The sequence below is a fragment of the Solea solea genome, chromosome 4 (assembly GCF_958295425.1).
Source record: "Solea solea chromosome 4, fSolSol10.1, whole genome shotgun sequence".
Taxonomy (NCBI): Eukaryota; Metazoa; Chordata; class Actinopteri; order Pleuronectiformes; family Soleidae; genus Solea; species Solea solea.
The window spans coordinates 8456103-8481730 of record NC_081137.1 but is presented as its reverse complement, the minus strand read 5'-3'; the positions used below and the strand labels follow the sequence as shown (position 1 = coordinate 8481730).

General features: G+C 42.0%; 3 long non-coding RNA genes across 4 annotated transcripts; all 3 read left to right on the top strand.

Moving 5' to 3' along the window:
- Positions 1-831: 831 nt before the first annotated feature.
- LOC131458424 (uncharacterized) lies at positions 832-2283 on the top strand. Its single transcript, XR_009240087.1, has 3 exons — positions 832-933; positions 1713-1783; positions 1993-2283. It is a non-coding gene; the product is annotated as an uncharacterized LOC131458424 (long non-coding RNA).
- Positions 2284-2414: 131 nt separating this feature from the next.
- LOC131458425 (uncharacterized) lies at positions 2415-4142 on the top strand. Its single transcript, XR_009240088.1, has 3 exons — positions 2415-2560; positions 2847-2939; positions 3321-4142. It is a non-coding gene; the product is annotated as an uncharacterized LOC131458425 (long non-coding RNA).
- Positions 4143-22467: 18325 nt separating this feature from the next.
- LOC131458426 (uncharacterized) lies at positions 22468-23823 on the top strand. 2 transcript variants are annotated; one of them, XR_009240089.1, is made up of 2 exons: positions 22468-22835; positions 23559-23823. It is a non-coding gene; the product is annotated as an uncharacterized LOC131458426 (long non-coding RNA). The 2 variants fall into 2 exon arrangements; XR_009240090.1 differs by having other exon boundaries at positions 22911-23823.
- Positions 23824-25628: the final 1805 nt, after the last annotated feature.

Sequence of the window (25628 nt, the reverse complement as noted above, 5' to 3'; positions counted from 1 at the left end):
TGAATACTGTATGAATAGTCATTATTTGTATACATTAAATCAATTAAGTTTGGTTTGCTAACCAGTAATTTCTGCATGCTGTAACGATAGCGATTGTAATAGCAAGTAAGCTGCAGCAGGTCTTTTTTTAACCTTTATGTATACAGGTTACCCCACTGAGACAGGGTGTCTCATTTTCAACCAAGAAACGTATAAGATAAAATACATGCTCTTTATTTAGTTGTAATCACTTTTAATCTTTAAATGACTAAGAAGTTGCACACAGCTTGCCAATTTGAAAACATGCAACCTCCGTTCTTCATGAACGTTTTGATGAATAAAATATTTAATGTTTAGAAATAAAAAGTTCTGTTGAATCACGGTCAACAGTGTCATTTGATTGTATTCATTTCAGTTAGCCTGAAATGAATATGCAGGCAAATGTAGTCCAGTTAATTACTACTTGATTGTGGCTTAAATATTTTCCCATGTTAAAAATACAAAATAAGTTGAGGAGATACAACTCAAACACTTTTGCCATACAAAGGGGGACTACCCAAAGCTTGTGGCTCATCTGCAGGGCCACTGACGGTCAAGTGTACACTCAAAAAAGGATTTGTCACTATTCTTGGCTTTAAGTCATAGTTTTATTTTCTTATTACTCAAAAAAACAAGTTTTTTATATCAACTTAAGTTAGTTGTGTTGTTTTAAAGTAAAAATATGCTATGCCAGATTTACTTGGCTGTGTAAGTTTGCCCAAATTAACTCTGTTAAGTAAAAATCATGTAAAACGGAAAACACTACAGTAATGTGTCCCTCTGCGCACACCGTACATCCCCTCTCATCTCGTTCGCAATCACGCGAGATTACGTTACTCCCGCCTTGTGATTTTTTGTCCCACGCGAGGAGAAGCACGGCACGCTCGGGATTCACAACCATCATCGAAATACGAGGTAAGTAATCATATTTTCACTGCCATTACTTTATAAATCAAATAGCGTAAGTTGTATACAGTTGTGTACATAGATATATAAAGTGTAGATGTCTTACGGCGGAGTGTCTAACGGCTAACGCAAGATGGCCGCCAGTGCAGTGCAGTCCAGGTACCAGGTGCTATGCTAGTGGAAACGCTACTTAAACAGTGCTGAGGCGAGTAGAGCCGGTCGAAATGCGCCTTATCTGTTCATAAAGTTACTGATTAATCTGATGAACACATGAAGAGAGTTGAAGATAAACATGTTGAGTGAAAGAATGTTGAGTTCTACAACTACGTTTAGCACGTTGGTATTGTTCCTAATAATATGATCATAAGTCTGCAGGTTTTCTGTCCTGACTTTATTTTATGATCACTACTTTAACCATAATAGTATTTATAACGATAAGTTAGCTTTATTTGTAAACCAATCCAAAAATATTAAATGGAATAGTTTTTTTAATCATCATGAAAGTACTTAAAGTTGTCATTATTTTTCTTGGAAAATGATATATAAAAAAAATTCCTGAGTTTTTTGAAAGCTAAATTTTGTATTTTACAACATTTTTGATTATTAGAATACAGTATATCAGTTAAAATCAAGCAAAAAGTGTCCAAAAAAACATGATTCCTGTAACAAGACATATAAACTAATAGCAACAGTCAATTCAATTGTGAATCTGGCAAGATAGTTGAAGGGTCTCATGTATAGACCATCTTTAATGTTTTGACTGTAATCTCACTTTCTTTTTTCAACAGATATGAATGTGGTCTTGTAAGGACTGTGGACCAACTGTATCAACAAGAGTCCTTCTACTAAAACAATACAGGTTAGCTCATGGCAATTTAAGCCGCAGACACCCATATCCATGCACTTATTCCGATTGCCTGTGGATATTCAAAACTTGGAATGCTCTTCATAGTCATTTAAGCAGGTCACATACTAGTTCAGACTTCAGTACCTGGTCAGTGATTTTGACCAAGATGTCAAGGCTGGCCACTCAGTTTACCTCTTCCTCCATTCTCCTATGAATTACAGATGCAAAAAAACACCGCAAAGCCTGGTAACTCCTCCAGTCCTAACCAAGTAAAGAAACCCAGGAGGGCTGAAGTCAATTTCTGCCCCCAGTACCCAGCTGGAGAAGACAAAGAGAGTCTTGAGAAGGAGCGAGTGGAACTGCTATCTGAGGTCAAGAAAAGGAACAACCATCAAGTGATAAAAGAGAAAATGGAGAAAACCTTTGCTCATCGGTGTTATGAGGTGGTTCAAGACATGCCCTTCATTGCAGTATTCAAAAGTAGATGGCCGGCTCTATTTATGGAACATGAGGCAAGTCTTGAATTTTCAGGTCATAAATAAATTGTCTTTGCTTCACATTGACTTTCACTTTTTTAAGATATTTGGTGTTAACCTTCTTCTGTACTTGATTTGTTTTTGTCTTGTTGAAACATGTACCTAGGTTAGTGCTGAGTTCACCCGCATTACGACCATCCCAAAGTTTATGTCGCAGCTCGACCGCTACTCTGAGAAGTTGTCTAGAGTGCTCCGTCAGAAAGGAGGAGCAGCAGGACGCAAAATCAAAAACATTATGGCTGTCATTGACCAGGTTTGTGTAAAATTACTTGCATGCTAATGCATACCTGCAAAATAAATCTGACCCCACACCCTTACGGTAACACAATTCACACTCGGTAGCCAACTGCTGCCTTTCACACTTATTTGCTCTGCCCTTGTTGCCAATTGGCCTTTTATGCATTTGTGAGTGACCTGTCACCTGCATGAAGGCTAGCTGACCAATTGATATCTGTGTCAGGGATCATTTTCTGGAATTCATCCATCTTCTAAATGTCAGTGACTTATTTATGTAGTATATTTCCTGTTGTGTTTTGCAGAATGAATCCATCTAAACAAGGAGAGCTTGTAGCCTCCAAGCAGTAGCTGTCTATCTCAATGAAGACCCTGAAAAGCCAGTGAAGGAGTATGGAGTAAGTCATCTGTTGTTTTAACGTGCTATTTTCATTCAACAATGAATAGAGTGCTAAATATGTTCTCTTCAATGAGTAAAATTTTGTAATTGACTCGCCAAGATTCAATGCTTCTGTGAAGGAGAGGTGTTGAGTTTTGCCTCCATTTACTTTCATTGCCTACAAATATCGCTGAATATATAATTTGTGCACTTTGATAAACCTATCCAATGTCAGTATTTTTTTTCCCTTGATAGGGTCTGTATATGTTCATGACGTGAACATGTGTTTCAGTGGGAGAGTTTTTATTAAATTATCTTGTCTTTTTGTCTGTTTTTAGAGTTGAAACCCAGATAGATTTGGATCAAACTTTCATTGGCATCTATGTGATTAAACATCCAGGTGCAGACGTTGATGAACTGCCAGAAGATGTTGGCATCATAGTCGAAGGTGTGCAGGTGCTTCATGAACTCAAAGATGTCGCCACTGCTTGTGCCTTACTGTTGGGGATCATCTACAACCTAAACTTTGAGCTATCCAACTGATCTCAGGTACATGTTTGAATTCATTCAAAAGAACCTGATGGAACTTGATACACAGGCTTTCAAACAAAATCCAGGTACTCAAAAACAAACTGCTGGAATGAATGCATGAAGCCTGGAGGCTGTTCAGTGACAGTTCATAATTTTGTTATGTTTAATTGAGCTGTAATTTTCACTCCCTGTTTGTTACTTTATTTGTTACTGCTGCTTATTAAAAAATAATACAATTCTCGTGGCTTTATAACTTTATAATGTAATGTTACAGTGCATAAGGGTGCACTTTAACCTTCTTGTCCTGTTCAGGGACCCGGTTCACATTTATCCTGTTGACTTGAGCTGTAGTTTTGACCGTCATTACTCTGACTTTTATCTCTAAGGTATAAGTTGATTGAAAATGCAAAAAAGTTTCTTGTGGCACCAAAGTGTTAAAACCAGTTTAAATTGATTTATTTTTGATATTGAATTTTTTTTTTTACATTTTCTGACTCTGGGATTTAGAGCTATGTTTTTACTGTACATGCTGTACTTTGCAAGGATGTTGTGTGAGGAAGCTTATAACAAGACATGTTGTTCATTATACATGTAATTTTCATACATGTGAAGCATTTTTACGTGTTCAAGTGTTGTATAACTAGCTTTTTGAATGGTTATCAACACTAAATAAAATGCTGTTTTGAAACAACTAATGTTTTTCCTCTCTGTTGAAGGCCTTTTTTCTATTTTTAACATTTAAATTGAACAAACTAAACTCAATTAGGTCTAACTTGACGCATTAAGTTGCCTTTACTCAATAACCCTGTATTGCTTTAATGTATATCCAGTCCATTCACTTAACTTAACCATATCACATAAGTTTAACATAGGCTTCATGTGTAAAAAGAAAGTAACCCAATTAAGTTCAACTCACTTATTTAACTTTTTTACAACATACTTAATTCTATTGAGTACATTGTATGAAATCTGGTTTATTATCATCTACTTAATGAAGTTTTGTGGAACCACTTGACAAAACATTGTTAAGTAAATCCAAAACATCTTTTTTTTGAGTGTAGGGTATGTATGTGTTTTAAGAATGAAACGGCGCTCACTGTCGGAGTAACACATTTATTTCCTGTAGGAAATGTGAAAACAGTTCAGGAGCTGTAGCATGTACACTCGTTCATAACGTACTGACGTCTACTTCTTCTTCTAATTCTTTTTGTTTTACGGCGATTGGCATCCATCTATAGGGGCATTACCGCCCCCTTCTACTCTGGAGTGTGAGCCAGAAAATATGCCAACATCACACCATACACTCGCACACACATACCCTTACCCTATATATTTTCCAATTTCTATCCTACTTCCTTGTTACATCCCCTATCTAAAAGTATCAGGGAAGCAACACTACAACAGCCAAAAGATAGGCAGGTCAACGTGGAGTGGAATTAAATCAAAGCTTTATTTTTAACAAGTTATCAAAAAAATGTTCAACAAAGGTTTGTGAAACAGAAAATGGTGGGAGAAATGGGCAGAAGTGGTGGTGCCAAATAATTGAAATTAAAAGAACAAAACAAGGTCTGACTACTCTTAACATACAACACACAAAATCAAACACAAAGGCCAAACTTAATTATCTACAAAGAGTCTTTACCAAAAAATACATGTGTGGCACCAACCAATAAACCTAGTGTGTTTAACAGAAATTATGACCTACGTGATGTAAAATGTAGGGTACCCAACTTACCTAATGCACCAAATCTCACCACCACAGAATTACAATAAGGAGTCAAAAACTCTCACACAGTACTGTCTGATGTTTCCCTACCAGTTTAAGTGATTTAATTCAGTGCACAGTGCCCTAGCCTCAACTTCAATATCAAAACCTCCTCTCTCCTGTGTCCCATACCTACCCTATTGACCCTAACACTGTTCTGTATTTGATAGAAATGCCTCCCTCTACCCTCTCTATCCCACCTCTCTTGCCACATTTGGTTGATTTTCCCTCAGATGACACTCTTAACCTCAGCCTTACTAACACTCACTTCCATTTCCACTCTTTCTTTTCTTAACGCCCTCTTTGCCAATTTATCTGCCCTCTCATTCCCCCTCACTCCTACATGCGCTGGTACCCACATAAATCCAACCTGACCTCCTCTGTTCATTACTCTAGTAACTGACTGCAATATTTCAGTACCCTGTTGTGTCTGGCCTCTTCCACCCATCTTAGAGCTACCAACACTGCCAGCATCTCCACCATGTAGACCCCCAACATATTCGATGTTCCCCAAATTTGCCCAGTAATTTCCCATCAACTGCTTCCTTCTCAGCCCCAGAAGCACCTCTCCCATCTCTACCTGTAATGCAGGTATTGGCGTTGTCTTAACAGCCCCACTGCAGACTCTCAGCGCCTGTGCCTAAATCACATCCAGCTAGCAGCTGACAAATAAGCAAATCCGGCCATAATCAAACACTGATCTTATTAAAGCCACATACACTCTTTTCAGTGCCGAGCAACGAGCTCCCCAACTCCTACCTGTCAAACATCGCAACACATTTATCACTTTTTTGCATGTCTCTTCTATACTATCAATATGCCCATGCCCATGTTAACTGTGAGTCAAACACTACACCCAAAAATGTAAATGTTCCAACTCTTTTCAGCTCATTCCCATACATTTTCAGTTTCATTCTTTCTCTCTTCGTTTCCTGCTAAAATACTGGGCTTTTTCCACTGAGAACCGGCATCCCCAATCATAGCCCCACTCCACCACCTCATCAATAGCCCCTTGTACTTTGCCCACAACATATGCCACATTCCTTCCTCTTTTCCACAAGGCTCCATCATCCTCAAAGTGTGACCTACCTATCTCCTTTGGTACTTTTGACAACACATCATTAATCATTACTGTAAAGAGTAAAGGGCTAATCACACTCCTTTGAGGGGTCCCATTCTCTACTGTTTTAGCATTATATTGCATATCTTATCTTTCCCTGGGGAGGTTGGTCTTGATTTATTTATTGCCCTCGTCATTTCTGCCATAGTAAATGGTTTGTCAATTGCTTCCCCCATTTCTTCCCTCCTGTCTAGCATACCTGGATACTGATTCATTGTTTTCTCTCTCCTCCTCCTCCTCCCCTCTTCTGATAGATTTTCAATGCCATGTACTCTTGCAAATGACTTTGCCATCATGTCTGCCTTATCCCTGTTAGAAATTGCAGTCTCCTCCCCACACGTCATGACTGGATAATCCCATATCTTTCCATCTCCCCCATCTTTTTTATCATTCTCCTTACTTCTCCTACAGGTGTTCTTCCTATTTTTTCACAAAATTCTCTCTCCAGCTTGCCCTTTTGGCCTGGCGTATTGTTCTTTTCACTACTGTCTGTGCCTTCTTATATTGGATTAGCTGCTGCACGCTATGGGTTCTTTTGAGTTGTTTAAATTCTCTGTTTCTATTTTTAACAGCTTGACGACAAATCTTCTGTCCACCACGGTACCAGTTTCCTATTTATGTTGCTCTTACTCATTATTATGTGGCTCCCTCTGCTGACCTTAAAATTCCTGAGGCTATGTTCTCATTCATCTCCTCTATATCTCCTGAAACATCCACTCTTGTCAGTTCTTCGTCACTCAACACCTAAAACAGATCCCATTTCGCCTTAGCGTATACCCACTATTTGACCACTTACTTCCATTCTCTCTCCTACCGAACATGTCACTGGGTAGTGGTCACTACCTACAGTCAAATCCGCACAGACGCCCGCAATGGCACTTGACACTAGTGTTACATCTAATGCTGACTTATTACCTGTAGCTGTGTTCACCCTTGTTCGTCTCCCATCATTAATAGATACCAAGTTCCTTTCATCCATCAACTCTTCAACTGCTTTCCCATTTGAATTAGTTTGCATGCCCCCCCACACTGAGCTATGGGCATTGTAATCTGCACACCATATTATTTTTTGACTGTTTTGCCCTGGTATTGCCAGTAATTGATCCTGTCATGTCCCGTTCTGACATTTAAGTTATGTTATTTGTTTTTCTATTCATTCATTGGTTCATGTTTTATTTTGGTACTCATGCATTGTCTCATTTCAGATCCACTTCCTGTCAAGTTTCCCTCCTGTGTGATTACTGGCCCCGCCCTAATGTGTTGCACTTGTTTCTCATTTGACAAAGAGTATTTAGTCTCTGTCTTCCCCTCCTTCAGTGCCGGATTGTCTTGGCCCTTGTGTGAGATTTTCCTGCATTAACTTCTAATTCCCTTGTGACTGTGCCTAGACCGTGATTGATTTTTGACTTCTCTTTTGCCTGCCGTTTTGGATACTGTTGCCTGTTTTGGACTGATCTCTGTGTACCGATGCCTGACCGAATAAAGACCCTGAACTGTTGCCTTGTCTGGATTCTGCTTTGTGAGTTCACCCTTGCTTGTGCCTAACAGTACAATCTGGCCACACTATGCACTCCGCATAGCCAGATAAGCTCCGTGCTGCTCTTCAAGCCCAAGGACAGAGGATTCTTCAACAAGAGGAGCATTTACAGTAGCTCATCTCAGGTATGAGGTGAGAGAGCGGTCCACTCATCAGGAGAGTCTTATGTCAGCTTTTGGGTCACAGATGAGCTTTTTAGTGGAGCAGGTGCAGAAGCTGCAGATGTTGCCCACCTCCAGTGATATCAGCGTCAGCAATTCTCCAGTCACATCTCCCGAGCCCCCACCTCCGGTGGTGGTACCCACCACTCCTCACATCCACCTGTCCAGGCCAGAGCGGTTTAGACTCTAAGTTTTCATTTGTACCATGGCTCCCCAACACCCCCTGATTCTGGGCCATCCTTGGCTCGTACTCCACAATCCCCACATTAACTGGTCCACAGGCAAGGTCACAGCTTGGGGAGCAGACTGCAAGCATCGCTGTTTTCCAGGAGTAGTCAAAGCCCCTGTTTCTCAAGTCCCTGCGAACTCCGTTCCTCCCCCATCAGAGACGGATTTCCCTGACCTCACTAAAGTTCCCACCTTCTACATGAATCTTAAAGACATTTTTAATAAGTCAAAGGCCACTTCCTTACCACCTCACCGCCCATATGATTGCGCCATCGATCTGTTGCCACCTCTCCTCCAAAGGGGCGCCTCTATTCCCTTTCAGGCAGGCAATGAAGGACTACATCGACTCCTCATTGGCAAGAAGAATCATCCGCCCATCCTCATTGCCAGCTGGTGCAGGGTTTTTCTTCGTGGGCAAGAAGGATAAGACCCTCAGGCCTTGCATCGACTACATAGGCCTCAACAACATAACCATCAAGAACAGGTAACCCCTCCCTTTGATTTCTTCTGGCTTTGAACTGTTAAAAGGTGCTAAAGTATTCACTAAACTGGACCTCCGCAATGCTTATCATCTAGTCAGAATAAGGGAGGGGGACGAGTGGAAGACTGCCTTTAATACTCCTAGTGGACATTATGAATACCTGGTTATGCCTTTTGGATTAACTAATGCCACAGCTGTTTTCCAGCTGTTTTTTTTCTGTTTTACTGAACTCGTTTGTATTTGTATACCTGGACGACATCCTCATCTTCTCCCCGGATGAGGAGACTCATGTTCACCATGTCTGGCCGGCTCTGTAGGGACTCCTGAAGAATCAGTTATATGTGAAAGCAGAAAAATGTGAGTTTCATGTTGCTAAAGTTTCCTTTTTAGGGTTCATTGTGTCTGAGGGGGAAGTGAAGATGGATCCGGTGAAAGTCAATGTTGTGGCTCATTGGCCAACTCCTTCCAGTCGGAAGGAGGTTCAACATTTTCTGGGGTTTGCTAACTTTTATAGAACGTTTATTAGAAACTTCAGCTCTATTGCTTCTCCTCTGTATTCTCTAACCTCCTCCAAGTGTCAGTTTTGCTGGAACCCACAGGCCGAGACAGCCTTCCAGAAGCTGAAGAGGAGTTTCACCACTGCACCTGTCCTCGTCCTACCAGACCCATCCCTCCAGTTTGTGGTAGAGGTTGATGCCTCCGACATTGGAATCGGGGCCGTTTTATCTCAAAGGTCAGTCAAAGACAGTAAACTACATCCATGTGCTTTTCTTTCCAAGAAACTCTCACCTGCAGAAGGGAATTATGATGTTGGCGACTGTAAGCTTCTGGCCATAAGAGTGGCACTGGAGCAGTGGAGACACTGGTTGGAGGGGGCTGAGCAGCCATTCTTGGTGTGGACAGACCATAAAAATTTGGAGTATTTGAGAACGGCCAAGAGACTGAACGCCAGGCAGGCAAGATGGACACTATTTTTCAATAGGTTTAACTTCACCCTCTCCTATCGTCCAGGTTCCAAGAACCTTAAACCTGATACCCTCTCAAGACTTTTTTCTCCTGAATCTGAGCCTAAGGCTGTTTCTTCCATTCTGCATCCTTCACGTTTTGTTGGCACTGTTACCTGAGAGATTGAGAATAAGGTCAAGGAGGCCAATAAGAGATGTCGGATTCCGAATGGGGTTCCCCCCAACCGTCTTGTTTGTTCCTCCTGTTCTCCGTTCTCAGGTCATCCACTGGGCGCATTCATCACTCCTCTCCTGACATTCAGGGATTCAGAGAACTATCTTTGTCATCCGACAATGATTTTGGTGGCCATCTCTCAGGAAGGAGGTAACTGAGTATGTATCTGCCTGTCCAGTATGCTCTAGGAACAAGACCACCTTTGGCCTTCTGTGCCCGCTACCCGTGCCTTATCGCCCCTGGTCAGACATCTCCCTTGACTTTGTTACTGGCTTGCCCCCTTCTGAAGGTAATACCACCATTCTTACAGTTGTTGATTGATTCTCTAAGATGGTTCATTTTATTCCACTGCCTAATCTCCCCTCTGCCAAGGAGACAGCAGAGGTGGTTTTGCACCATGTTTTCCGTCTTCATGGTTTCCCCAGGGATATCCTGTCTGACCTGGGGACACAGTTTGTGGCAAGGTTCTGGAAGGCTTTTTGCAACCTACTCGGGGCCACCGTCAGTCTATCCTCAGACCAATGGACAGACAGAGAGTGTGAACTGGAGACTGGGTTGCGGTGCATCGCTTCTCAGAACCCCTCATCCTGGAGCAAGCAAGCATGTGATCTGGGTGGAGTATGCACATAACACCTTACCTTGTTCCTCATCTGGCATGTCTCCATTCCAGGCTACCAGCCTCCTCTGTTCCCTTCACTGGAAAGGGAGGCCAGTGTCCCCTCTGCACTGGATCTGGTCCGTCGGTGTCACCAGATATGGACCCTAGCTCGACAGGCCCTCTTAAGGAACTTGGCCCACTACAAGAAAGCGGCGGACTGGCACCGGCTTCCTGCCTCATCCTACCAGAGTGGCCATAGAGTGTGGTTGTCCACCAGTGACCTTCCTCTGAGTATTTAGTCTCTGTCTTCCCCTCCTTCAGTGCCAGATTGTCTTTGCCCTTGTGCGAGATGTTCCAGCGTTAACTTCTGATTCCCTTGTGACTGTGCCTAGACCGTGATTGATTTTTGACTTCTCTTTTGCCTGTTTTGGACTGATCTCTGTGTACCAACGCCTGACCGAATAAAGACCCTGAACTGTTGCCTTGTCTGGATTCTGCTTTGTGAGTTCACCCTTGCTTGTGCCTGACAGATCCAGCTCCAACCTGTTACATGGATTATAATAATTAATTATAACCACCTTCTCCTTTTTCTCCCACACTTCCACCACTATATACTCCTGATCCTCCCCCTTTTCCAGCATCCTATATGGAATACCTTGCTTAATGAATGTGGCACACCCACCCCCCCACCATCATTTCTGTCGCTCCTTATCACTGTATACCCATGTACCACAAAGTCTAACCTTGGTTTTAGCCATGTTTCTTGAACACATACTATATCTGGTCTTATTGCCATTGCCTTGATAAATTGCTTAAACTTCTGTCCATTCACCAGCAAGCTCCTCGCATTACACTTTTTGATTTCACTTCGGCTGTACTATTGATCACTCATGTTATGAACGTCACTAAGTCTCTTTTCTTCACATACGTCCTGTCATCTGCCTTTTGTTGTGTTTCTTGCGTTTCCACAGCTCTTTGCTCATGTCTATCTTGATTCTGTGTTCTTGATACACTCACAGCTTCTGCATCGGTGATTCTTCTCTCAACTCTTATTTTTTGGATATTCGTTTCCCTTATAATCTCACACCCACCATATACTACACTATGAGCTCCCGCACAGCTACAGCATTTAGGCTGCACCCCTTGTCCGCACTTCCCATACTCATAGTCACCCCCACATCTTGCACACCTCCTCTTCTCTTTGCAGTTCTTGGCTATATGTCCAAACCTTTGACAATTAAAACATCTTAATGGTTTTGGCACATATGCTCTCACTGGGAAACTCACAAACCCCAGGAACACTCTCTTGGGCACATTCTCGCCTTCAAACTCAATCATCACTGTTTCACTATCTTTTTTCACTCCATCTCTTGTCGTCTTTAGCCTTTGCGCTTCCTTTACTTTTCCACCTTTGATGCTTTTCTTTAACTCCTCCATTCTTACATTCATAGGCACTCCCGTTATTACTCCTTTGCACCCTCCATTTTGTGTTCCCACCCTTCTGGTGCTGACCACCTTGTTGTTTCCTATCTCTTTTAAACTTAATGCAAATCAATTTGTTCTTCACTGTTCACCTCACCAACAGATTCCCATCACTTAGTACCTTTGCATATTGTATTTCTCCTATTTTACTAGCCGGATTTGTTGTCATCGTGAATGGATTTATTTTCTTAATTTTTTCCTGTCCCTTTTCATCATACCTTATTATAGCAATACACTTCTCCTGTCTCACCGTTTGTGTTTGCTCAAGCCCCCTTCTTCACTCTGATTATGCTCATCACCGTCCCTTCTTAATCTCTTCTTCCCTTTTGCTTGGCTGCATTGGTTCATACCTTTATATCCTCTCCACTCTCCCTCATTTTCCCCCTCTCTCCCTTCACCAAATTCCATTCCTGCCCAGCTGCCTATCTCTGAGCCATTCTCAGAGTAGTCATGCTCAATCGCCTCAAACACGTCATTTGCGCGACTTGAATTTTCTCGATCGCTGCCACTATCGCCTCCGCCATTTCTGACAGAAAGAGTTTGAGATATCGTACACTGAACCTTACAGGTCATCGGCCGATATCCACCCAACCACTCAATCCAACTCCTCCTGCTCCCACACTCCTTCAAACTACTTTGATATGTTGTTAATTCACTCGTTATTCCAAAAAACTCGCTTTCTCCCTCCCCTCACTCCTCCAGTCAACACCAGCTCCTGATCATCCGCTCACCACCACTAGTTTGGGTGGGAGGAGCGGGCTTCATGCTACAGGGATGGGTGGGAGGAATGCAGGCGTCCGGCCCTCAGCAGGCAGTCCCTCCCGTATCTCCATATCCTGCACTCCCAGCACCACCTCCTCCTACTCCAGGTCCTGCAGCTGCTGATAACTCACATTCAGCCTTCAACCAACATAAATACGGAGACATAGGGGAGTAAACAAGATCAGAAAAATCAGTGAACATGCAAGCAGCCACAATACTAATTTCTAAAAATCCCACAAAAGATCCTATTATAGACCCTTTCATTGTATACAAACATTCCAAGGCTAGCGAGAATGCGTGCGCAGTTTGGGGTCAGAAAACAAAGTGATATAATTCTGAATATGTTCTTTCGTTGCCGAAAGGACATATTAGTCCTTAACTAGTCCTTAATTGTTGCCGATTAAGGACTAATAGTTAAACAAAATATTGTTTAGCTATTAGTACCTGCTCGGGCGAGTTTCTAAAAGTGTAGGTAATATGCTAAGATTGGTCTGATGGGGAGAGATTTGCTTTGCAAGCTGCATGCCTCTATCCACTGTACACCAGAAGGTTTGTTTTTTACTCTGCCTGATGAGAAAGCTGAGCACACATTTCAGTTCATGTCAACAGTTGAAGATTATTTATATAGTTGGACTCTGCCAAATTTTGAGATGCTTTCTGCTTTTACAGTGAATCATGTGCAGGCGATTGCAAAGGTCTCTCCCCCCTGTGCTACATTGGTGTCTGCAATGAGGCCACTTCTGAGCTGTCATTGTACTGCTGCATTTTATCCAGGTGAACAAAACAAACAATGTCATTAACTTTGTTCTTTCTCTCCCTAGTTTGTGTCTTTCCTTCCTGTCTTCTCTCTCTCTCTCTGTATGTGTGTCCGCCTCTTGCAGGTCCGGATCCAGTTTCGAGGCTATTATTATAATTATCATTCATATCATCACCATTATTATTATTATTATTATTATTATAATAATATATAATTAAAGTTGTTATCAACAATCTCTGCTGCTGCTTGTATAAATAACATTGTAGTTCTTTAAACATGTCATCACTGACTCAGAAGTGTCCTTTCTAAAATTATAACTTGATACAACTTTACCCCACCTCTCCTCTGTCCCCCAGTTTTACTTTCGCCCCAACCGGTCGAGGCAGATGGCTGCACATCTTTGAGTTTGGTTCTGTCAGAGATTTCTTCCTGTTATAAGGGAGTTTTTTTCGCTCCACTGCCTAGTGCCTAGTCTTTGCTCATTGTGGGAATTTCAATTATTAAAAGATCAAAAGAGTTCTTGTTTTCTTCATTGTCTATTTGTATGTTTAATATCTGACAGAAGTGAGTGGGGAAGTGATTAGTAAGCATGTGCACCAACTCCATATGTAAGAACAATAACATTGACAATAAATCAACCAGTAAGTTGCTACTCAAACATCTTTTTCAAGGTTAGCAGGTCTGCGATGGGGTATTTCACATTAGTGTGCATTAGAGCTTTAGCATGTGCTATTTTAACCACGGGAGATACAACTTTTGTTACAGACTCCCCGACAGAATATTGGCACAAAAGTCTAGAGCTGCAACTAATGATTATTTTCATTACCTGTCGATTATTTTCTTGATGACTTGATGAATCGTTTGGTCCACAAAATATCAGAAAACATCGTCAAACCTGGAAATGATGATGTTCTCAAATGTCGTGTTTTGTCCGCAAACCAAAATGATTAACCTTTAATGATTTCTTGTTATCCAGGGCAAAGAAATTAAGAAAATACTCACATTTAAGAAGCTTAAATCTTGTTTTAATCTTGAAAAAAGCTTCAAACCGATTAATCGTTTATCAAAATAGTTGTCGATTAATTAAGGTGATTGATTAATAATCGATTAATTGATTAAGATCAAGGATTGGTTACATTTAATTCTATTAGGATAAAATGACAACTCCTCATTGAAATCTGTACAAACACATTTTTGAGGCTAACTTGGAAACACTGTAATAAACTTACCAGATATTCCTTGAAGAATGAGTCAGGGTCCTCATTTAGGTAGGTGGCAAGACCTCTAAGGATGCATTCCCTCTTTGCGTTGATAGCTTCCTGGAGCAGGAGCAACAAATAAAGATAGAATTTAGTCAATTGTGCTTGTGATGGTAGTGGAGTGAGAAGATGTTACCGAAAATATTGCATCATGTTGTATGAAAATATGTTTTTTGTTTATTTTAACAGTGTTTTTTAATGTGACACACTTCAAATTGAATTGTGGATTTATGAATTATACTATACATCATGGATATTGAACTAAAATTCTATTAGGTCCACTAAAATTTCCTCAAGCAAAGGTCTGGAACATCATAATGACATAGTGACATATACATATAAGTAGCCTAGTAGTCTGCATGTATTCAACAACTGACTGTCAGATCAAATATGGAAAGAACAATTCAAAAGCATTTCAACAATATTTATTGTCACTTTTATACAATTATGTAACACTGAACATATGTATCATTATTATAGTAACCTAAGATCAGATTTGAGTGGGTGTGTTTGGTCAAAAACTTTGTGTTTGGTCTCATAGTTGCGTGTCACGTTGCCACTTTTTATAAGTGCCATGGTCTCCGAGCATATGAGACAGACTGTTTTTGTGCTTCCAGGGGGAAGAATGAGTCTGTCCATTCTGGGTTGAATGCTCTAATTTTCGCTCTCCACTTTTCTCTTCTTAGAGAGCACACCTGGTAATTAGTTTTCTCTCACTCTCGCTCACTCGTCTCTGTCTTCTCTCGCTGTATCGCTCTTTTCTCTTCGTCTTCTCTCGCTATAACACTCACTGATGCCCTGTCTGTCACTCGCTCCTCACTGCCTTCATCTGTCCGTATTCAGGGTCGCAATATTTAGTGGGATGCACAGATTTGATTGGCTTGGGATGGCTTAACTCGAAATACAATTGAACAGTGGATTTCATGATTCACTCAACCAGTATCGTAAAGTTTAGAGAAGCTGCACTGGTCAAAATAGAAGCACTCCGTCAACATTTAAAATACTTGAATAATTTATTCACTGTAGGTCCAGGTCCGTATAGGACAGCGTCTGGGTTTTGACTTGGACCGCGGTCCGCCTGTTAATGACCTCTGCTATACAAAGTTGTAACATAGACAAGATTGACAGAATAATACATGCATTTGTACTGACCAAATCATTGCTGGCAAAGACAGCCTTGATCTTTGTCCCTTCACTCCTCCTTTGGTTTCCAAACTCTTCATCAGCTTATTGGAGAGGAGGTCAAATTGGGACATGAACTTTGTTTGTAAAGGTTTGGTAGTGATCCGCAGGAACTCTGCATTCAGCTGAAAAATATTAAACAAATGAAAAAGTATTTGCTTCTTGTCCTAATAATGTCCATTTAGGGGAAAATATGCAGTACCAAGAGCAATAAAACCTATTACAAATTGACTTACTTCACTCTCCTGAAACAGGGCGGGCCATCTGTTTTTGAATTCCTTGATCATGGGTCTCTGCTCCACAATCTCTAGTCGTCTGAGGGAGTTTTCTGCATTTTTTCTTTAATCACCACTTCATTGTCCCGCTTCTTAACTTCTGATAACAAGGCAATTCTCTCTTTTTCCAAGCTTTCTGAAGTTTCACCTTTCGCGTGCAGAGGAACATAGTTAACTTCAGCCTTTCTTGGTTTCTTAATGTTGGCTACAGCTTTGCCTTGGCCTTCCCTTTTGTGCTTCAAGGAGTTCATACAGTTTCAGGATGTCCAAGTCGCCCAAGTTTTGTTCGATAGTTCTGCATTTTATACTTGAGGGATTGTTTCCATCCCTAAAATCCTGTCTTAGATCCAAGCTGCCCCAAACAAGGATGAGCCCTTGTCAAAGATGCTGCTACCTCTTCGCACTGATAGTCTTTTGGATATTTTATGTACCTCATCATTTCTTGTGCAAGAACATCTAGGATGACTTGGTCCAGGGTTGAAGTATGAGCCATTTGCCTCAAACTCTGTATCTTTTAGCAGTAGCTCAAATTCAGCCTTGTAAGTGAATTTCGGGCGGGCTGCCTTTCAGGACTTGAATGAGGGGTTGAAGTGTGTAGAGTATTGTCACTGCAGGATGAGGCTAAAGATGAAGCTGGGGTGTGAGACTCTGAGGAACTAGCACCTGCATTCTCATCAAATTAGTCAACTGGATATAAAGTGACATAGGGCCGTGGGGGGGCTAAGTATATTACCTTCAGAGTGCTTTTGTTTTGAATTTCAGACACTGAGGTAAGGTTCATGAATTATGGATCCTGTAGGTCACCAAGCTCAATGAGGGCAACTTCTCCAGTATGTGATTCAGATAACTCAAACCCACGATAATGTTCCCTATACCAAGCACATGCATCTTTCACAAGAAAGCATAATTCTTCCTTTATGATGCACAGCTAAATGATCTTGCGAAATCTAGGTAGTCCATCTACAGATCCATGAGCTATAAGCATTCCTTCACTGTAATGTATACCACTGTAAGATGCCCTTTTTGCCACATGTACCTCAGTCACATCTGGGTATCTTTGCCTAAGTGCAGACACTACCCCTTCATTGAGAATGTCAACAGGCATTAATGAGGTATCTGTGACCTCCAAGCATGATCTCTTGAGAGTAGCTGAATAGATGTGATTTGCAATCATGAACTGGTGTTTCACAGCAAGTGACCAGATATATTTTTGAAGCAGTTTGTATGCCGGGCAACCTGCTTGAAGAAGCTATGTTTAGCTTCAAATCTCATTGTCAATAGTGCAATTAATTAATGGTTCAAAGCAAGGATCATGTGCGGATAATGTTCCAAATATTGATGCTTGGGTAGTAGCTTAGTATGTGGAAAGACATCAAGATACCACTGTCTGTGTTCAAAGATCTTCGCCTCAAGATATGCAACTGTCTCATCTGTGTGAACAGGAGCCACATTCAACTCAACTATGTCCTTAAGATCTAAAATCACCTGCCATGCAGGCTCATCTTCAGGCACAATTTGTCCAATTAACAAGGGAAGCAATCTTAGCAGGGTCCAATTTTCATGCGAATTACCACGTATCGTGTTGCAAGATCTGAAAGATCGTGGGATGGCTTGGGGGCAATTGGTTTTGTCTCCCCACTTGTATGGAAATGTCTGGATCAATCTGTTAAGAAAATCAAGGGTCAATACTTTTTTGGAGATCAATAAACTGATACAGCATGCAAGTTTGACCTTTAAAGAGGTCATGGAGAATATCAGGGGGATAACCAGTGCAAACATCAAAATGAGTGAGGTACTTTGTGAAAACACACTGTTTTCTTTTACATCTGTGCAAATAGTAGAATTCTCTTGAGCAAACTGTACATGAGAGTCATGGAATTGACATCCTTAGTCTGAAATTCTGATTTATCTCCAGTACAAAACCTGCAAGTTGACCTACTAGATAAACTCTCAACAAATCCACCAATTCCATGCGCTGCAAGATTATCAGCTATTACACACTGGACAGAACCTTTGACAAACTGACCAAGCTGTGAAATAAAGATTCCATGTTTTTCCAATATGATAAAGTTTTGTAGGAGCGGTTCTAGCACTTTCTCATAGCCATATGCCTTGACATCATCAGATTTGCAAAGAACAGCTAAGTAGATCGAGGTGAGCTTTGAATGTGAACCTGGTGGTGAATTACCCAAAACCAAGTAGACACATGTGAGTTTGTGCTTCTTGCAAGATGTCCCTAGAGGATTACACACCTCAAAATCATCAACATAAAGTTGAATTGCTATTGTCAAACTTTCACCGGACTGATACAAATGTTGTCTATAGTACTCACCATCTCTTATGTAAGAATACTGAAGAGAAGCAAGTGGCTGCTTTTTGATCCTTGGAGTTTCAAAATGTTCAAGGACACCTTTATGAGAGAATAAGTGTTGTAATGACTGTAATAGAGGAATATATTGAAATGTCCTACTTCTGTGGGAATCAAGTATATACTCCACTGGCTCTATAACACCAAAATGAGAGGTATAATACTGTGTGCGTCTGTACGCAGTGGCAAGAGGACCATCCTTTGCAATAGCTATGGCCAATAAGTTAGAATTGCATAGCACATTGGAAAACTCATTGACTAAGGACTCATCAACTTGTAGTTTGTGACTGTGAAACACATCCAAAATAATCACTTTTGTGATAGGCAAAGATGCTGTAGTGAATATGTAGTGAAGTTCAGAGAAGACTTCATCAACTGCTGCCCTTAGCACATGGACAATGTTTTCCAACTTCAATAAGATGCTAGCGATTTTATCTTCAATAACATTTCGCAAGTGTTATTCTTTAGCATCTGTATCCACAGACCCTGCTGGTCTATCTGCAGAAATGTCTGTCTGATGCAACTGACTGCTTGCAGTGATAACATCAGCTCTAAAACCTTTTAATGAATATTGGTTATGCTTCCTATTTTTGTGGGTATTGAATATACTGTAAATATTGGTCTTAAATGTGCATCCTAAAAACCCACATGGGACAGTTTCACTGTCCCTAAGATGTTTATTTATGTGCTGAAAAAAATCTCTTTCTGTTGCTAGTTCTCTGCACAAGCACACATGACACTGGAATGTACAAGCTGGAACTACTGACTCTTGAGTGTTCTGTTTAGCGTGACTTTTATATGTGTGATTGAGGAGTTTGCTTCCTGTGGTAAACGTACATGGGCAACCTTTGTATGGACATGGATAGCGACAACTGCCCCTATCTATTGTTGCATAAATACATGACCTAAATGTTGACACTGATATTATGAATGGTTTATATGTGGTAACTGCCTCCTATGTTGAACCTTTAACATATATTTATAGTATTATAGTATAGTCAATCAATTAAAAAGCAATTAACAAATTAACCACACAATTTTGAATGGAGAATAAACACAAAAAGTATATTTAAATTAATTTCTTTAAACTTTAGACACAGTTTCTCTCCTGTGAAGTACACATTTGGAACAAAAAAGGCATTATGATGTTTTAAACATGTTAGTAAATCTTTCCAGAGAAATAAAAAAGAAAAAAAAACAACTGACACAGATCGAAGTGGTGGGTGATTGATTAAATATCAGACATGATGCTCTGTTCGTAGCAGTGAAAGCAAGAGGGAGGGGAGAGAGACACAAATGGAGAGAGAGAGAGAGAGAGAGATACAACACACAGAAAACACTGGTGGACACTGAAAGAGAGCGCACAAATGCACACAACTCAGGGAGGGCAAGAGAGAAAACACAAAGAGAGAAAGGAGAGAAACAGCATGTACACACACAAACACACACAGAGGGAGAGAGAGAAACAGCGCATGCACACACACACACTTTAGTTTTGTCCAACTAGCTGTCAGGTAACTTTAAAATGAAACTTTCCGCCTAAAAGTCTGTCATTACCTATTTCCAAATACTACAGGTACTCACATCAATTCATTTCATTCAAACAGCCCTGCCTTCCCTCCTTCTTAAGATAAAGGGGATATATTATGCAAAATCAACTTTTTAACCATTTTAATACTTATATTTGGGACTCTGGAGGCCCTACCAGTCTCCAAAGTGTGGAAAAAGAATACTCAGTCCATTTTCGTGGTTCCCCTTAGTGTAAGTATAGGCGATAAAACACATGATGTTGAATTCCCTGCACTTATGATGGCAGCATACGCATTCCACCACGAATGTTACCACCCCACCAGTAAGTTTACTTTGAGAGCTCCACCTTAGCTCCACCTTAGCTCCAACTTGTCCCTATAAAATGCGAGAGTGCAGGCGAGGGAGGAAGAGCGGTATTATGTCAAGTGTGCTGTTCGTGGCTGCACAGTGGAGCAGTGTTTTACACAAACTTTCAGCCTCAGAGGATTTTATATATGAAGCTTATGTGCCGGATAAAGTCAGCAAACATGTGTTTGTGTATTCGCACCATTTTGCATCAGACTGCGGCCAGCGGTCGCCGTATTTAGTCAGCGACCGTATTTCACCGACGTACAAACACATTTTTAAGAAAAGGTCACATAGAGCTCATAACTGACCACTCTGACACGTCCTAATTAAAAATATTTGTTCAGTACGTCCTCCATGACCGGAGCACAGACTAAACTGCCGCTGTATGTGACTGTATCAGACTGAGTCTGTGCTCCGGAGACCTCCAACACAAGGATCAAGCTGAACACTGCCAAACTGTAAATCAGTTAAAAAGACTTAGGGACAGCACCGCTGATCGCCAGCTCTGGAGCACAGACTCAGTCTGATACAGTCACATACAGCGGCAGTTTATGCAGCTCGCCACGCGCCGCTGGCGATCAGTGGTGGCGATCAGCGGTGCTGTCCCTAAGTCTTTTTAACTGATTTACAGTTTGCCTGTGTCTCATTTGCATTTAAAGGGACCACGCACAAAACAGAGCGTTCTGAAAGGAGCGGGTTTAGCAGGGTTATTGAACTACTATGGTGCTTCATCCTTATGGTATTTTGACCAAAGCATGTCACAGACATGTTCATTAGGACACCAGGTAACTATTTTAATTGGGGAAATAGGGTATAATATGTCCCCTTTAAAGATGCTAACAGTTAGCTAGGTAACGCCACAACTTCTATGGTAGCAACTCTAAAACACTGAGCCAGTAAGGGTGTAACACATGTTATCATGACTGCTATACAGTTATGTGTATGTGATAAAACAAATAAAACAAAACACTTACCCAAGAATAGTTCAGCACACAATGTCCTAAATCAAGCAGGGGGGAAGAAAATGTTGCACGCCAGGATCTCCTCAAGAGTGAACAGGTCAAAATCCTGTGAGATTTAAAGGTGACATCGAATGCTCGTTTCGCACATATATGTTAGTTATGGAGGTCTACTTACATATATTAACTTGTTTTCATGGATAAAATCCTCCTAGTCGCTGCAAACGAGCCGATCGAAATATCTCCTCACTGACGCTCTCGTCAGCCGCACTGTTTCAGACCAAAATCACACCCCCAGAATGTGGACTTTGTTGTGATTGGCCAGTCAACGAGAGCTTTCCCACTGTCCTGTGATTGGCCAGGTACCTGGAAGTGACGTAATTGGTAGGCCAGCTCTCAGATACACAGCTCCCCCTCTGGGACGGTGGATGCTCTGCATCTCAGCAGCTACAACGAGAGTAGTTCTTCTTCTGTGGTTGAATGTACGCAACCGGATGTTCCCGGACTAGAGCCCGTACCAGGAGGCGCTACGGTGGTGAGTGGAGTGGTGAGGTATACTGATGACATCATCAACATACGAAGTGCCGATCCGCTTCGCAGAGCCCAGGAAAACAAAAAAAAACTATTTTCTCAACAGTGGCTCAACTGTTTGTTCTGAAACTTTAGGGTTTCATAAACGAGGTAATGACGCAGATACACACACAAACGCAGCATTTACTCCTACTCCACAGACGACAGCAGCAGAGTCTGTGATGCCGCTCGCGATCAACGTTGCTGTCCCTAAGTACGCCAGACTCCTCAGTTAAATATAGAGATTTCCCTGGTAGTTGTTGGAGATTAACCCACGGTTTTAGGATTGTTAGGTAGTTTTAAGTGATCTACAGTTTGGCGCTGTTCGGCTTGATTTGTGTGTGGGACGTCTCTTCCTGTGACGGCACTCTGGCCAGTCAGTGGCCGGCAGTCTGACCAATCATCACATAGTACCTACTCAGCCCGCTTTTGGACCTCGCCTGAGCAGGTGTGGCAATACGTAGTTCATTGTCCTGGTAACTGTCAGGTGTGCTGCAGTTCCACCCAATCACCGTGGGAGACTGCCACATAAAGGCGGGCGTAAAGCACCTGTCAGCCCCTTGCTTGCTGGAGGCTGGGTCGCGTCACTCCTGTGCTTCCTCCATTTCCGCGTTCGTGTGGTTACAGGTGGGCTGCCGGCTGCACTTCTCACGTATGTCGCCCATCCAGTGCTAATGTTATTGTTTTATAAAGGTCCACCTGGGTGTTGCTGCTGGCTGCGCGCTGTGTGCCGCGCTGTGTGCCGCTCACTGTCCGCCGCTGGTCGCTCTCGGGGAGCGTGATTCCTCCGTCCCACGCTGTGTTGGCCGGGATCGCCTGATCGGTATGTAGTGCAGTGGTCTTAGCTTCCTCCTCCAGCCATTCATAAGTTTCTCATTGTTTGTTCACTTCATCGTAGGACGACTGACCGTAACGGCGCAGCGCCGACTAATCCGCTCCTAGAACCGCTGCTGCTTTGCTTCTACTCTGTTTCCACTTCTTTCCCTCAGTTGAAGAGATTATTTGGACTGATTGCTGTGCCGCATTGGAACTGTGTGTTTGCGGGACTTATTGTTTCGCCTTACGCCGGACACTCACTGCTCCACCCAGTTTCTGATCGCCTTGTCCGTTTATTCGGCTGGTGATAGTGTACATGCTTCACCCGTTGCTCGCAGGGCGAAGCGGTCGCTTGGTAACGCATCTTCGATTGTTGGCGCAGCCTCATCTTAACTGTGTGTGTGTGTGTGTGTGTGTGTGTGTGTACTTGCATGAGAGGACAGTGTGGGAATATAACATATATTTGATTTTGTTCTTTTGTGGTAATTTCTTTACTTTCGTTTGTAATTTGTTTTGCTGTAACCCATAATTACAATTATTCTGTTAGTTTTGGGTTATTATGGGTTGCTTTCCAGTTGCTTTTATATAGAATTTTGTTTATTTGTCATTGGGTTTAATTATTATAATTCCTGTACAATTAATTCTTTGATTTCTCTTTTGTTATTAGTTATTGTTTTGTTTCATTATTTGTTATTTTCTAATTTGTTGCTTTCTGGTCGCCCCCATTCAGGTGCTGAGCCTACGGTGGTGGATTGGTGTCCTGGTCACGGTGTCCCCTTTTTGTTGTGTTAGCACTTTGTAGCTTCTTTGTTTTGTTTACTTTTATTTGCTTCACGTGTGGTGTTCCTGGGATCCCTTTTCTTTTGGATACGGTTTTTCGCTGTAGGTCTCAGCACTGATTGGTTTCCCTTATATGTCCCCTTACGTGAGTAATTCTTTTATATTACTTTTAAAATAGAAATTTGTGTAAATAAAAGTGTTTTTGTATTATTGAACTGCCGTCTCTGTCTCGTTGCATAACGAACCTCAGTGCCTCCCTTTATTTGGGGTGAGTTCACTTATAAGAAATCCCTGGGTGAAATTCCCAGGGTGGCGTTGTCTGGCAACAATTAAATTTATCGATGCTGCCTTAAAAAGGCATTCCCCCATACCTCGTGTCGCCACACAGGTACTAAAAATAGTACCTGGTACCAGGTACTATGATAACAAGTAGAGCTGGTGGAAATTGGTATGGCCAGGACCTTTGCCCGCACTGGACGAACCTGACCCTGACCGACTACCTTGCCCAAGAAAGTTACTGTAGCGCGAGCAAATTTGCACTTAGTCAAATTCACTGCAAGTTTAGCCTCTACCAACCGTTCAAAAAATGCTTGTATACGGACCAAATGTTCTTCCCAAGTATCTGAGACTACCACGGCATTGTCTAAATACACCGTACACCCTCCAGGCTGGACACAACCCTGTTCATAAGTCGCTGGAAAGTTGCGGGTGCATTCCTCAACCCAAAGCTCATGACTTTATGAGCCATCTAGGGATGGATCAGGGGAATAGTAAGGCTTAAGAAGATTTATATGACACACCTTTGTAGACCATTTCCGATCTGTAGTTGCTAGCAGGTAGTAACACTCAGACACTTGACATACAACGGCATAAGGACCAGAGAATTTAGCACAGAACAATGAACCAGGCATGGGCAATAAAGCTAAAACTTGGTCACCGGGGCTAAACTCTCTTTCAACAGCACGACCGTCATACCGTTTTTTCATTCGGTGTTGGGCCTTTGTCAAGTTTTTACTGGCCATCTTCCAGGCCAGCGTCACACGGGAGAGTGTTGGTGGTAATACCGGCAAATCAAAGCGAATACCACCTGTACTTAACCCCTCTGATGGTCCCCCCTCTTTGGCCCAACTCATGGCACGGGTCACCACACAAGAGGCGAACACAACAGGGAAGTCCACAGCACACTGGTCAGGCTCAGGCTCTGGAGACATAACAGATTCGATGTTAACTACAGAACTACAAAAACCTCCTAGTCGCTGCAAACGAGCCGATCGAAATATCTCCTCACTGACGCTCCCGTCAGCCGCACTGTTTCAGACCAAAATCACATCCCCAGAACGCGGACTTTGTTGTGATTGACCAGCCAACGAGAGCTTTCCCACTGTCCTGTGATTGGCCAGGTACCTGGAAGTGTCGTAATTAGTATGTCACCTCTCAGATACGCAGCTCCCCCTCTGGCACGATGGATGATCTGCATCTCAGCAGCTACTACGAGAGTAGTTCTTCTTCTTCTGCGGTTGAATGTACGCAACCAGATGTGCCCGGACTAGTGCCTGCACCAGGAGAAGCTACAGTAGTGAGGTTTGTTCGTAAACTTTAGAGTTTCATAAACGAGGTAATGAAGCAGATACACACACAAAAGCAGCGTTAATTGGAGCTTCCGGTCTATGTCGCCTTTAAGAATCGCTTCTTTTACAGTGTTATAATGTTTCCGTTGCAACTCATTCAAAGCGATAAAAGCTTCTTGTGCTTTGCCCGAAATAGTACTCTGTAAAAACAAAAGCCTCTCTGAATCATTCCATCCATGGTCTGTGGCCAGTATTTCAAATAAGGAAAAGAACAGACCACCTGCCAAGTTGTGTTTTTTTTTTTTTTTCTGTTAGCCCCGCTGACCCAATCGAATGAATGAAGCGGGGGAATTTCCACTTATGTCACAGCTCACGTTAATCAATCAAATCGCTACAGAGGGGTTTCCCCAAAGAACACACCGCGTCCTCACAGCTGATTCTCATTGACAGCT